Source organism: Tursiops truncatus, chromosome 10 (genome assembly GCF_011762595.2).
Source record: "Tursiops truncatus isolate mTurTru1 chromosome 10, mTurTru1.mat.Y, whole genome shotgun sequence".
Lineage (NCBI taxonomy): Eukaryota > Metazoa > Chordata > Mammalia > Artiodactyla > Delphinidae > Tursiops > Tursiops truncatus.
Genome location: NC_047043.1, coordinates 64,312,442 through 64,325,918, shown reverse-complemented (window position 1 = coordinate 64,325,918; position 13,477 = coordinate 64,312,442). Strand labels below are relative to the sequence as shown.

Genomic DNA, 13,477 nt, shown 5'->3' with positions numbered 1-13,477 from the left:
GCTTTGAAAATAATCTAGTACTGCCCGCCAGCTCTCTAAGGTCCTCTCCCTGATCCCTCACATCACTCTCTAAGATGGGCCTGGCCCCCCCCCCCCCACCTCCCCTTTATGATGAATCAGAGGCACACTGACTGCAGTCACTTGCCAGGGGTGTGACCCTCAGCCTCTCCAAATCACATTTTTTCCTGAAAAATATCAACTGAAGGGAAATAACTTCATCACTTCTCCCTTTTTTTTCTGGTCAGGGCAACGATAGGGCCCATACCTCTCTCATCCATTGCCAGATCCATTCCCAGGGCCTAGCACGGTGCCCAGGACATGACAGTGACTCAAAAACCACCTGCCAGGGCTTCCCTGGTGGCACAGTGGTTGAGAGTCCGCCTGCCGATGCAGGGCACACGGGTTCGTGCCCCGATCCGGGAAGATCCCACATGCCACGGAGTGGCTGGGCCTGTGAGCCATGGCCGCTGAGCCTGTGTGTCCGGAGCCTGTGCTCCGCAACGGGAGAGGCCCACGTACCGAAAAAAAAAAAAAAAAAAGAAAAACCACCTGCTGAATGAATGAACAAATAACTGAAACCCAGCGACAACAGGGCCTGCTGGGTGCCAAAAGACAGTCCCCTCCATAGTTCATGGGCTAGCCTGTCTTGCAAGGCTGCTTAACAGCCAATATTTCATCTTAAACACTTCCTAGATCAAATTCCTTTTTTCTTTAACTTTTTCCAATTATAAACATATATTCATTAGGTAAGCTAATGCATGTAAAGAACCTGACACAAAATACACTACTTAAAATATATATACAAAATACAAACAATCTTAATCCAGCCACCCATAATCTCTGATGGGTGTAATATTTCCGTGCTTCAGACAACCTACAAGAGCAGACTAGCTAAGGAACATGGACATCACTATGTATACCACTGGGCATCCTGCTTTCTCCACCCCAGATCCAAATTTGAAATAAAACTGCCAAGGTCAATAATCCCCCCACAATGACAAGGAGTCTGCAGTGACTGCAGTAGAAATGGACTTACTTTCACAGCAGGGTTTCTTCTCTTGTACTGAGAATCAGCTCTGGCACAGTGGGCTCCTCTGCACTGCCCTGCACTGCCCCAGGACTACTCCCAGGCTGGGAGAAGGCCTGTGGGCTCTGCTTCCCCTCTATCCTATCAGATGATTTAGAGTGAGCATTTAGAGATTTTCAGCTCCCCGCTGGTGGTATCATGTCATTTTCTTATCTGGTAACAGCCAATAGCTTTACCCTCACCTGCCTCTAAAACAAAGATCAGAGACCAAATGCCTTCACTATCTGGAAATCACCTGGAGCCTTCTCCAGTGGGAACCCACAGGCAGCTCCCCCTGAACACAGATTCATAAAACCCGGCGTCTTCATCATCTGGAGGCTGAAACCCCATTTTTGTCTTTAGGATAATCATCCTCTGCTCAGAAGTTGGGCACCGGTGCCTGTACCCTCATCTTCCTCCCACCCCGGAGCTCTATGCTCAATTTGTCCCTCAAGGAGTCAAGGAAACCCAAAATACTTCAGGTTTCCAGGGAGGATGCTGACTTTACAGAGTAAGGTTCTGACATTCCAGACTGAGCTCATCCTCCTATACAACAAACAAAAAAGTCTTAAAATTTCTGTTCTAAAGAGTTCCAACACTACAGCTCAGCTGAATTACATGCTCCAGGTACAGAATCTGCTGCTGCTCAACGTTCAACCAGGAGCACTCACTTGCTCCAAGTCTCTTAAAATGCATCTGTTGACTGAAAAGTCAAAGTTACCTATTATAAACTACCTAGGCAAGAAGTCATATGGTCACATGGGGAAAAAATAAGTAGAGGTATAGCTCTTTGAAAACCAAGGGCTTTTCACACCAGACATGCACTGCTGTTGATAACTCAAACAGAAATAAACATTATACTAAAAAAGGAAACAAAGCACTTCCAGGCACTCAACTCATGCAGCAACCTTGCCATGCTCCTTCTACTGCACTAGTGAGGTTCAAGAAAACAAACCTGGGCACACAAAGAATTTCCAAAGAAACTCCTTAAAAATATAAACAGTACTGTAAAGTTAACAGAATCCTTGGTCCTCCAACTATTTTTGTCCTTTATTCGTCTCGATGGGGCCAGTGCCTCCAGGACGATGCACCCCAATAAGACACCACAGCACTCAAAGCTCCACAGGTGGGCAGCTTCCCTGGTGGCGCAGTGGTTAAGAATCTGCCTGTCAATGCAGGGGACAGGAGTTCGAGCCCTGGTCCGGGAAGATCCCACATGCCACAGAGCAACTGAGCCCATGCACCACAACTACTGAGCCTGCGTGCACGCCTAGAGCCAGTGCTCCGCAACAAGAGAAGTCACCAAAATGAGAAGGAGCCCGCGCACCACAGCGAAGAGTAGCCCCTGCTCGCTGCAACTAGAGAAAAACCATGCAGCAACGAAGACCCAATGCAGCCAAAAATAAATAAATTTTATTTAAAAAAAAAGCTCCACAGGTGAGCAAGCAGTCAAGCTAGAGCTGCTTTCTGAGAGGTATCAATGGGCTCACGTCTAAGGCTTTTTTTTTAATAAGATTCTACTTGGTACATATAAAATATGATCTATTATGTATACAATTATAAACCACAATAAAAAAACACCCCTGAACCAATCACTTAACCTAAGAAATATGTCCAGCCTTTATTAAATATCGGACTCTCAGTTTACACTAGAAAAAGGATAAATGTAATAATAGTAGCAATTATGGAGAGGTGTAGGGCATATTACTAGGAAGCTTTTATTTCCTCCTCAGCAGCCCATGGGGAGGATATTCTATCCCAATTTTGCTGAGGCAGAGAGGTCAAGGGCCTTACTTAAGGCCACATCAGGATGGGAGGGTTCCAAGGGACTCAGTACCTCTGGTAGGTTCCTTCCTCAGGCTCGAGTTTCTACTGCTGCGGGTAGTCAGTGTTTTCATTGTCCAACCTCGTCACACTTGTACCAAAAATCTTGCCTGTCTTGCCAAAAAGCAAGGGTTCAGTGGGTAGACCTCACCTCTTGGGAAGTCATGACCCAAAAGACCATAGCATGACCAGGCACTATCTGAAAGAACAGTTCTCCTTTAGAAAACTCAATACCATTTTATAACAAGTGCTGGCATTTGCAGTGTGATCTCAGCATGGCAAATATGTTTTATTCCTTTATTTGATAAAAACAAGTGCCACTCCCATCTTAAAACAGAGAAGGAAACGTATCACTCTGATCAGATAGCAGGTTAAAATAGGCTAGAATTTTTTTTTCCTGTAATAAAAGAAAGAAAAAAGGTAGGAGGAAGGCAAACATCCAGGGCAGTGCCAGTGCCAGCTGCTCCTTTCACAAGACACTTCCACAGAAGACAAAGAAATTGTACATATTGAAGCATCATGGAAAGAATGGAATTTTTTTTTACTATGATCAGGAACAATTTCCAGGACCATTCCGAAGTCAACCTACCTGAGTTTTAGAGGAGCAAATTTCTCAGCAGCCTTCCATGCAATCAATATAGACCTCAAGTAGAAAAGCCCTTCGCCAATTCCAGAAAGGCCTGACTAGGCCTCCTCCATCCCCGCTACCACCACCACCAACTCACTCACCTACCCTTCATGGAACCTGCTAAACAACAGCTGATCACAACTCTGGCTCCTTATCTGAAGTCAACACCCCCGAAAGACAAACAGCCAGTGACCTCTATCTGTTCACTCATCAAAACCAAAAATATCTCATACATTTTTTTTCCAGGGACACACTTGCCTGGGGTCAGGAGAAGAACTGTCTGATGGGTAAGGCAGTCTGATATCAGGAGTGAGCTCCCATATCCGGAACAAACCTGTTTTTTAAAAAGTTGAGTCTCTCTGGCTTCCCCTACGCCATATTCTGGCATTTCACATCTTCAACAAGTTCTACAGTTGATTAAGGCCAAAATAAGTTTTTCCTTGGCTTTACTGAGATATAATTGAAGGCCAAAATAAATTTGAAAAACAAGAGTTTGAAGTCCAATTTCATTCACAAATAGATTAATCCTATGCCTCCCAGTGGATTCAGAATACTGGGCCTCCCCAGTGGCCTGGAGGAACTGCCCAGCCTCCTGTGACCTGGCACTCAGTCACCCTTGGGAGCAGCAGGCCTGCCTCTCCAAATATGGCCTGAAATCTGCAGCAAGAGTGAGCTCAGGCCTGCAAAGGGGTCCACAAGAATGTTTACCAAGACTGACAAACTTAGAGGGCAGCCCCAGGAGCAAAGAAAGCACAAGCACCATCCCTCAGAACACTCCTGAACAGCAGGGCAGCATGTGAGGAAATGACTGCTTGCTGGGCTTCTGGCCCCTCAGCACCCTGTAACCAGAGCAGACCAACAGAGAGGCCATGGCAGGCCTGACACTTAAGCGGAGGGCTGTGCACAGCCCACAATGGGCCCCATTCTCCCTGGAAGCTCATGGCAGGAGGGCAGAGGGGAGGCCAGGACATTCCTTCACCCCCTCACATGGAGGGAAAGGGCACAGGCAGCCCAGGGTATCAGAGGCCTGCATAAGAAGAAAGCCTGAGCAGCCATTTTTCTATCCAGCTGCACAAATCAAAAAGGGCCCCTCCTAAAAAAGCAGAAGGGAGTCCTGAGGTGCCAACTGATTAAGTCATGCGGATTAGATGACCTACACAGGAGTCCTCTCTCTGGGCAGCAGTGCCCAACCAGAAGGAAAAAAAAAAAACCACCACCACTCAGGGCGTTGAGGGGACAAGGGACCCCACAGCCCCCGTCAGCCCAGGGCTGGTACTACAAGCAGAACAATCAACTTTTCCTACTAAAGATTTCTTCCCAGTGCCAAGGAATCCAGTCACTTTTTAAACTACTTTTAAAACTGGAAAAAGCACATGTTCAGACTGGCAAACACAGTATGTTAAGTCTATACTATTGGGACTTCCCTGGTGGTCCGGTGGTTAAGAATCCGCCTTCTGGGCTTCCCTGGTGGCGCAGTGGTTGAGAGTCTGCCTGCCGATGCAGGGGACGTGGGTTCGTGCCCCGGTCCGGGAGGATCCCACATGCCGCGGAGCGGCTGGGCCCGTGAGCCATGGCCGCTGAGCCTGCGCATCCGGAGCCTGTGCTCCGCAACAGGAGAGGCCACAACAGTGAGAGACCCGCGTACCGCAAAAAAAAAGAAAAAAAGAAAAAAGAATCCGCTTTCTAATGTAGGGGACCCGGTTCGAACCCTGGTCGGGGAACTAAGATCCCACGTGCTGTGGGACAACTAAGCCTGTGCACTCTGGTGCCCGAGTGCCACAACTAGAGAGAAGCCCGCTCACCATAACAAAAGACCCCCACATGCCACAATGAAGACCCAATGCAGCCAAATAAACAACAAAAAATATATATATATATATTTTTTTTTTAAGTCTATACTATTGACCCTTCTGACAAAATATTGTGATCTCTTCCAGGTAAGCAGAAGCAACAGCTGGTAGCACAATCCAGAGAAGGAAAGGAGACAGGAATCCTACTGTTATCTATTTGTGACTTTAGTGAATTCTATTTTTAGATCTTTATTAAAGAGCTTCTCTTCTAGTCTCCTCTTACCAAATTTCTCTCCTCAGGCAATTCAATCTTCACAATATTGCTCAAAAGTCTAAAAATATAAGACGCTTATTCAGGTATGCTTAACATAACAGATAAAGCAAAGTTCACTACACTTCCTCGTTTTCCACAAGACTCAGAATCCACCCCTGTTCAAGGGCTACTCATCAGGCTGGTCTCCACAATTCAAAAATCCAGTAAGCAAGAGACTTCTCTGGCAGTCCAGTGGTTAAGACACCATGCTTGCAATGCAGGGGGCAGGGGTTCGATCCCTGGTCAGGGAACTAAGATCCCACATGCCGCACGTCAAAGCCAAAAAAATCCAGTAAGCAAGGTTCCCTGAGGTCAGGGCAGATCCGATGCAAAGACAATCTACCAGCCCAAGCAGGAGTATACACAAGACATTTACAGTGACGAGAGATGCATGTTTTATAAAAGCATTTCATAGTATAATAAGGGCCCAGAAAATGGATGGTATACCGGGTGCTGATTAACAGCCAAATAAAAAGGAACCAGTATTTGCAATTCCATTATTAACTTTATCATTTTTCTTGGCAAAAACTGGTTAGAGAATCAACCCAGCCCTGGAGAACAACTAAGCTAATTAAAAGAGGCATTTATGAAAACCAAGGCAGAGCTGGTTCACTTCTGTCATAGACAGCCTTGGGAATCTTCTTAAGTAATCCCGTATCAACCCCTGGAATTCCTAGAGTAAATGTTCCCAGTACAGTGAGAGGTAAAACAGAGACAACCATAACATTTGCCAAAACAAGCATCTACCAATTCCACGAATCTGTTTCAATACATATTAGAAAGAACTTTGTAAGCAGTGCTTCTTGTTTGTCGATTCCCATACTGCATACATAAAAACTTAACATTCATAGAAATGAAGAGCAAATGCCAAAACAGACCAAGCTGGGCACCGGCCTCTCTTTCCCTGAGTATGACACATCCTTCCAAATGTTTCACTCATCCTTAAGCTCCCCTCAACTGGCACACTCCCCTATACTTAGGGTGTCCAAGGGCTGTGACTGCCTCAGGAAGAATGAATCTGTGGCTACACATACCCCCAATGGCAGAGAATCGAGTCTAGGCCTCTACGTGACTATAAAAATTGCATACCCATGCAAGTCATAGAAAAGGAACTGGGGAAAATGTACACAGTGCTTAAAAATGAAAATCAATAAAAACCTGCCTTACTTGATGTTATAGATGTGCTCCTCCAAAACTGTAAGTCACACTGCACTTTTTTCAAAAGTTTTATATTTAATATTGCAGTAATAAAAAGATTCTAAAAGAACTTTATGCACAAAGATGTTAACTGCAACATTATCTATTATAACCAAAGTAAGATTAACAACCATGTAAGAACTGGGGACAGGTTAACCATCAAAAATGTTATATCGGGCTTCCCTTGTGGCACAGTGGTTGAGAGTCTGCCTGCCGATGCAGGCGACAAGGGTTCGTGCCCCGGTCCGGGAAGATCCCACGTGCCGTGGAGCGTCTAGGCCTGTGAGCCATGGCCGCTGAGCCTGCGCGTCCGGAGCCTGTGCTCCGCAACGGGAGAGGCCAAAGCAGTGAGAGGCCCGCGTACCACCACCAAAAAAAAAAAAAAAGTTATATTTATAGAACAATGATCATGCTATAATGCTGGGAGGGCAAAAACAAGATTAAAAATTAAATTTATACTCTAACCTAAACTCAGTAAAAGCGTTGCCCAAGGGCCATCTCTGGAGGACACCCAGGAATCAGGGGATATCGGCTGCTCCTAGGGAGGGGAAGCAGGGACTTAGGGGGTGGGTGGAAGAAAGATTTCTTTCCCCTGTCCAATCCTTTTGAACTTTTTGAGTTTGAACCATGTGTTAGCATTTCCTATTTAAAGAAAGAATACAGTTGGGGGACAAGGGATTTTTCCCTTCCTTTCTACTTTTTTCTTCCACATTTCTTATTTTAAATATATGTATTATTTAATACAGCTTTTCCCCCACTATAGTGTCTTAAAATTCCGTGATCATTTTGCCAAGTATGTGATTATCCACCATCTTTCTTTCACAGAAATCTTCCTTTTCGAGTACCTTACCTCACCTTCTAGTGCTATAAAAGCCTTATCTTGGGGGGACTTCCCTGGCGGTCCAGTGGTTTAGACTCTGTGCTTCCACTGCAGGGGACACAGGTTTGATCCCTGGTTGGGGAACCTAAGATCCTGCATGCTGTGCAGCACAGCCAAAAAAAAAAAAAAAAAGCCTTATCTTCCTGGAGAACAGAGGCCCTACAGGAAAAGAAGGAACCAATATTGGTGAAAGCCCACAACCGAAATAGAATTACATACACCACAATGACCACCTCCAAAGGAAGTGGGGAATGCCACTCAGTCTCCCGCCCACACCACCAATCAGTCACCCTTTATTGTCAAAGGGTAATAATGAAAATGAAATGTATTCTGTAGAGTCAATTCAGGACCAAAAATTATAAACAGCTTCAAAAATATAAAATTAATTCCAATGTCTAAAATTTAGACAGTGGTATTTTCAAAATCAATTAGCTCAAGAAGGTATAACTGAGAAGCAAAACCTCAACACTAGTAAATGCACCCCATGATGTATAGGATAAAGGCATTGTCATAAAAGTGATTTTTTTAGGGACTTCTCTGGTGGTCCAGTGGGTAAGACTCTGTGCTCCCAATGCAGGGGGCCCGGGTGCAATCCCTGGTCAGGGAACTAGATCCCGCATGCGTGCCGCAACCAAGAGTCCACATTCCGCAACTAGGAAGCCCGCATGCCGTAAGTAAGAAGTCCGCATGCTGCAACTAAGACCTGGCACCGCCAAAATTTCTTTTTTTTTTTTTTTTTTTTGCGGTACGCGGGCCTCTCACTGTTGTGGCCTCTCCCGTTGTGGAGCACAGGCTACGGATGCGCAGGCTCAGCAGCCATGGCTCACGGGCCCAGCCTCTCCGTGGCATGTGGGATCTTCCCGGACTGCGGCACGAACCCGTGTCCCCTCCATCGGCAGGAGGACTCTCAACCACTGCACCACCAGGGAAGCCCCAAAATTTTTTTTAAAAACTGATTTTTTATATTCAGTTGATTATTCCCACTAGAATCCTATTTTTAAAATATAAATTAAGTCAACATACTGCAAAAGTTTCATTCTGATTTACTTCACTCCAACAGAGAACACACAACAGTTTCACCAATTTAGACACGCTCTGTTCATGATATTGTACCACAGCATCCCATCCATCCTTCCACCCTGGACCCAGAGCAAGGCTAAGAAAATGCTTAGCTATCAAACCTAAGAAACAGGAAAATAGGAAATCCTATTCATTAAGGCTAAATTAAGCACTCTAGCTGGTGTAATTTTGTAAACTACTCTAAAATCCTATTTATAGAAATTGCTATCTGAGCAGTATTACTGACTAATGATCAGAGTGAAGAGGGACTGTCAAAAGGCAAAGCAGGTTATGCAACTCACAGGAAGACTGCTTTAAATCAATACCCAGAGGCATGCGCACACAAAGACCTACTGGGAAATGACCAGATCAATCAGTTGTATATTCAAAACCACCATCACCTTACTGCAGAACTGAAGTGTCAACACAGGAAAAGCAGAGAAAGATGGGGGCTTAAGAAGCAACAGCACAGGGGCTTCCCTGGTGGCACAGTGGTTAAGAATCCGCCCGCCAATGCAGGGGACACGGGTTCAAGCCCTCATTCAGGAAGATTCCCACATGCCACGGAGCAACTAAGCCCGTGTGCCACAACTACTGAGCCTATGCTCTACAGCCCATGAGCCACAACTACTGAGCCCGCAAGCCACAACTACTGAGCCCACGTGCTACAACTACTGAAGCCTTTAGGTCTAGTCCGCAACAAGAGAAGCCACCGCAACGAGAAGCGTGCGCACCGCAATGAAGAGTAACCCCTGCTCGCCACAACTAGAGAAAGCCCATGTGCAGCAACGAAGACCCAACGCAGCCAAAAATAAAATAAATTTATCAAAAAAAAAAAAAACTTAAAAAAAAAAAAGAAGCAACAGCGCAATAATACTGGCAAAGGCACAGAAACACTCTAACATGGAGGAGGGAGAACACTTATTCCAGAAAAGGAGGGAGAAATCCTTGACCAATATACAGGACACACTGAAGACCATACTACCTGTATTCTCATTTTGAGTTCCCTTAAGGTTCAATACTCTACACCCCATCTGAGTCCCCTTCGACGTTCACACCACCATTTCTTTCTCCTTTGATACTCTGGAAGACTCCAGCCTCCAAGCAGTCATACTCTGTAGTGGCTCAAATCTAAACAATGTACCCCAGAACCTGGAATATTGAATCAAACTTCTCATTGCTGACTTCCTATACTGGCTAGGAAAAAAACTCATGAGACTTCACTCTTATTCTTGCCCATCCACAAAATGTATCTGTCAACACTTGCAATTCCACTAGGCTAGTTATGTGCCTCTTATCAAGAAGGCTATGACCAAAAAATCCCCCAAAAAACCCAACTTAAAAAAGCAAGCACAGGTATAGGGGCTCTAACTTCACACCATCACGGGCCACCTTCAGTTTGCCTTGCACAGGTCAAATCTGTGAGCCAGTGGCCATTCTTTAACTGAATCCAGTCTAAAGCTACATTACGGGGGACTTCCCTGGTGGCCCAGTGGTTAAGAATCCGCCTACCAATGCAAGGGATGCAGGTTCGATTCCAGGGCGGACAACTAAGCCCACGCTCTAGAGCCCATGTGCCACAACTAGAGAGAAGCCCAAGCACTGAAATGAAGAGCCCGTGCACCGCAACGAAAAGATCCCACATGCCGCAACAAAGATCCCCCATGCCGCAACTAAGACTCAACGCAGCCAAATAAATAAATAAATATTAAAAAATAAAGCTACATTACACCCACCATGATTCTGAGTATCCAAAACTATAGACACTTTAAGTCAAACTATTCCTCTACCTACCAAGTGGGTCAACAAATCATGCTTTCTCTTTCATAAGTTCACTTCTTCCTTGCCATCTTACCTGCCTGCCACAAAGACTCAAGCCTTCCCCCATTCCCATTCCTGCAGTCTAGGGGGCCCCTCTTTTTTTTTTTTTTTTTTTGGCCACACCACTCAACTTGTGGGATCTTAGTTCCCCGACCAGGGATTAAACCCAGCCCTCCACAATGAAAGTGCAGTCTTAACCACTGGACCACTGGGGAATTCTCTAGGGGCCCCTCTTTATTTGGAGTTTCTCAAGACCTCACCAGTGCTTGGCTGATGCAGTCTTACATCCTCATCTTTTCACTGTCAACCTCCTGCCTCTTCCACTCAGTGGTAGACCCCTGCTGGTACCAGAACCATTCAGGTCCCTAACATCTGCTGAACTGGCTCATCTTGAACCTTCTTTATCTCTCTCCACTCCTCTGCTGACCACTGTTCTTGTTCAGATCCAGTGTCTCCCCCACTGGACCACAGCAGTAACCAACCTGCCTCTGGTCCAGCCCAGCCTCAACATTCACAGTGAGGGCTCACTTCTTAAAACACAGAGCTGATCCCATCACAGCTGTGCTCCGAGATCTTCAAGGTTTCCTATTCTTACATAACACCAAACTCCTCCACGTGGCATTCTGACTGCAACCCAACCTTCCAGAACATACAAAAAAAAAAGTGCCCAGTCTTCTCCCTCCCACCCCTTTCCTCTGCTCATTTCTTCTTCCACAAAATTGTGACCTTGTTGCCACCACTCCTTCACCAATCAAACCACTAACCGTTTTTGAAGGTCTAGCCCAATGCAGTTCTTCCCTAAAGTCTGCCCTCTCCAGCCTAGGACCCAAGTTCCTTGGCTTACTTCAGCATGGTACCCAGAGCAACCAGCACAGGCCTCAAGAAGGCTCTGACAAACCCTAGGTTTCTGAAAAATGGTCCCTCACAACATGTTCCTGGAGTTCCACATGGGATCACTGATCACCTTCCCATATCGTCCTGGCATTCTGCCCACCACCAGACACCTGGGCTTGGTCTTTGCCAGAGAAGGACCCAACTGAGGCCACCATTATTAGTCTGATATAACAGAAACACAGATGGGTACAGCCAAATGTTCAGCCTGGGTTCAAATCCTAATTCTGCCACATGACAGTTGTGTGACCTTGGGAACATTCCTTCATCTATGACTCAGTTTGCTAAGCCACTATAAAGGATTCTCATAAGCATTAGCAATGGTGCATGTAGAGCAGAAACACAGAAGGCCCTCGACTGTGGCTGATGTAGATCCATCGTGTCACTGGCCCAGAGCACAGGGAAGGGTGGAACAACTGTGAGGTAAAGGACTGAACATGCTCCCATCTGCCTCAACAAGGATGAACACATATCTACTCTCAGGGGTTAATATACCAGCCCTGCCCAAGAGGAAATGCAATGCCCCCAGTTCAAGTGAGAAATAAGGTTGTTAAAGGTTTTTAACAAACAAATGCCATGCTTCTCCTTTTCTAAATAATCCCAGTTTAAGTGGCCCCAGGGTCCCTCCAAATCCCACCATATTCAATGTTTAAGAGGCACTAGCAAACCTGCAGAAGACGTGGTTTAAAGCTTTGGTCATGCTAAATATTCTGGCCCACACATTCCTGAATGCAGTCTCCTCCCCCATCACAGCCTGGTATTCCCTTTGCTCAAACTTTTCAGCCAGTCTTTTGAGCTGGCTCCTTCTCCCTCCTCTCTCCTCTAAGGGCCAACCTCAGAGCCAGAGGTCCTTTTCCCATCCCCTCCCTGCCACGACCTATGTGGCCACCAACAAGATCTTTCTAAACATGGGTCTGGACTATACCACTCAACTGAGGAAAAGCATTCCCAGACTCCTGCACCTTGAGTATGAAGTCTGAACTACTAAGCACAACAAGAAAGGCCTGGGGCTCCCACCTGTCATGCTGGAGGACTCACACGTGCTACTTTAGGCACTCATATACATGTGGTTCCCTGTGTCCAGAACTTGCTGTCCCCCAGCTAATTTCTGCTGGCCCTGCAAGCCTCAGCTCAGGAATTCCCTTTCTCCTCAGGCTCCCAAGCACCATCTGAGCACACTTAGTGGGCAGACATTATCAATCATAGGTTCCCCATCCCCCACTGTCCACGAACCTGAGTTCCTTAAGGGCAGAACCAGTCTCTTGGGTCCCCTGGACCTACCACAGAATTTGGTAAGCAGTGAAGCCAAATATTTGTTAAATAAATGAAATGTATTTTGCTAAATCAATTTTTCAGAGCAGTAAAGACTGGCTCTCTGCCTCTTTCAACAGAGGCACGTAACAACACAAGCCTTCATGTTCCAACCAGATGTTTGTTGCCTATATAGTAATGCTTACTCCTTTCTTACAGTAACCCACAGACCTTAAACAGGCTCATACCATGCATCCAACTCCCTCCTCAAATCTCACTCCTCCAAGAAATGCCTCCTCAGCCTCCTTTAAGCATGTAGGCCAGGAGCTCTTATTACTTGGCTCCAAGGCAAACAAAGTTCAATTCAACTTCTCCATATTCAAACTATGCCTCCAATGTTCAATTCTTTTTCTAAAAAAGGACATCCCAAAATTATGTCTCTGAACGCTGAGCATAGAACCACCTGATAAAGTTACAACATCCGATCTACACCAAACTCCAAAACACCTGGTAGCACATCCAACTCTTTATCTGGACTTAGGTCCTATAAACACCACCCTCCCTGCAGAGTTTAGCTTCCATGCCAGGAATCACGTCTACTCGCTTATTTAGGGAAACAGCAGGCCGGACTCTTAAGTTAGAACTCTAGGCTATAACCGTGCTGTCCCAGGCTGTAGCTCTCACCAAGGCAAAACTTCATGATCACCATTAAAACTAATTCTGAAGTAACTTTACAAATCTAAGAGCTTCTCAAGTC

General features: G+C 45.8%; 1 protein-coding gene across 4 annotated transcripts in view; it reads right to left on the bottom strand.

Annotated features, from left to right (window-relative positions):
• Nucleotides 1-13,477, bottom strand: part of DAG1 (dystroglycan 1) — a 64,482-nt gene that overhangs the window by 50,074 nt on the left and 931 nt on the right. Inside the window, exon 1 of one of the 4 annotated variants that reach the window (XM_033864962.2) lies at nt 1,037-1,174. The exons of the other annotated variants lie outside the window; for them this stretch is intronic. The gene's annotated coding sequence lies outside the window, so the exon portion shown is untranslated. Of the gene's footprint in view, nt 1-1,036; nt 1,175-13,477 lie in introns of those variants that run through there. 4 annotated transcript variants of the gene reach the window in all.